This window comes from Microtus ochrogaster, linkage group LG4 (assembly GCF_000317375.1).
Source record: "Microtus ochrogaster isolate Prairie Vole_2 linkage group LG4, MicOch1.0, whole genome shotgun sequence".
Classification (NCBI taxonomy): Eukaryota; Metazoa; Chordata; class Mammalia; order Rodentia; family Cricetidae; genus Microtus; species Microtus ochrogaster.
The window spans coordinates 42,119,924-42,121,402 of record NC_022030.1 but is presented as its reverse complement, the minus strand read 5'-3'; the positions used below and the strand labels follow the sequence as shown (position 1 = coordinate 42,121,402).

At 41.2% G+C, this 1,479-nt stretch overlaps 1 protein-coding gene across 2 annotated transcripts in view; it reads left to right on the top strand.

Annotated features, from left to right (window-relative positions):
* The window catches only part of Map2 (microtubule associated protein 2), a 269,160-nt gene that overhangs the window by 149,921 nt on the left and 117,760 nt on the right, over nt 1-1,479 (top strand). The gene's annotated exons all lie outside the window — the stretch shown is intronic.

Here is a 1,479-nt window from a genome sequence, read left to right as displayed (position 1 = left end):
AGAGGAGAGGAGAGGAGAGGAGAGGAGAGGAGAGGAGAGGAAAGTCCCTTGATGAGAAGGGACAATGGGGAAGCCAGCCTGCTGCTTCTGCCTGGGAATTTGGTTTGGTAGCAGGCCTTGGGCCTCTACTTTCTCATCTGGAAAACAAAGGATATTGGGGTGGGGCTGGGTGGTTTCTGAGGGTTCGGATATGGATGGATTGATCTCATAGAAGAAGATCCTGGAAAGGAAAGCCAAGTCTCGACAAGTAGGAAAGGAGAAGGGCAAATACAAGGAAGAAACGATTGAGAAGATGCAGGAGTAGGGGCGTCTCATACAGTTTTCATTAAAGACTGCTTGAGAAAAAAAAAAACAGATATTTATGGGGTGCATTGCCCTCTCTTAGGATTGGAAGGGGTGGGGTTTGAGGGTGTGTGAAGGGAGTGGGAAGGAATTGGGATGAGGGGAGGGAGTGGGAATTTGGATTGTTATTTTGTTAATGTAATAAAAGAAAAGAAAAAAACAAGATATTTATAGATATTTATGAAAGCAAGATTTGTGAGTGATAAAAAAAATGGTGACGAGCATAGCAGAAGGAAATGAAAATCCATCTTACTGAATTCAAAATACAACACACAAGTGTCAGAAGCCCAGCTCTTTGGAAAGAGGAAAAGGAACTGTGTCCTTTGTCTTCAGATTTCCCCCACCATGGTCTTGTTCTCTCTTGCTCAGCATCACCTTATTTCTCTCTCTCTCTCCTTACTTTTTGTTTCCGGTAACCATGGTGATGCTTCCTCTCAGCAACCTTCTCTGCAGCTGCCCCTCTTGGTACACAGCAAATTCACTCCATTTTCTGGTGCAGGGTTCTAACAATGCTTTACCAATTCATTCATTACCATTTCCTCCCGGATAACACATGTGGAGAATTATTCTACAGTTAAGCCCCCTACAGAGGCACTGTATAACAGGGATATTTAATTGTGAATTTCAGTTGCTAACATTAAAGGGGTGACTGATTATGCCAAACACTGAACTCCATGTAATGGCCCTTACCTCAGGGACTGTAAAGGTCCACACTCAAACTGGCTGCCACCTCCCTTTGTATGAAATCAGAAAAAAAATGATTGCATACAGATATCACATGGCAAGCCCTGTCAGAGAAACATTGCCCAGTGGGTAATTATCACAATTTCAAAGCCATAAAATTTTCTGTAGGATTTATATACCAATATATACATCTCTTTAATAGTGCCTTATTCTGGAACATGAATAAGCAATATGCAGTAGTTTTAAAATATTGTATTAATCTTTCCATGACAAAACCTAAAAGAATCCTTAATATCCCTCATGTAGATAATAAAAATTCCCTTAAACAACCATTTACTTATGCCCAGCTTGTGTAGCTTAACTCGCTTGTAATCCTATATGCCTGAAAACCTAATCTCTCTCTCTCTCTCTCTCTCTCTCTCTCTCTCTCTCTCTCTCTCTCTCTCTCTCTCT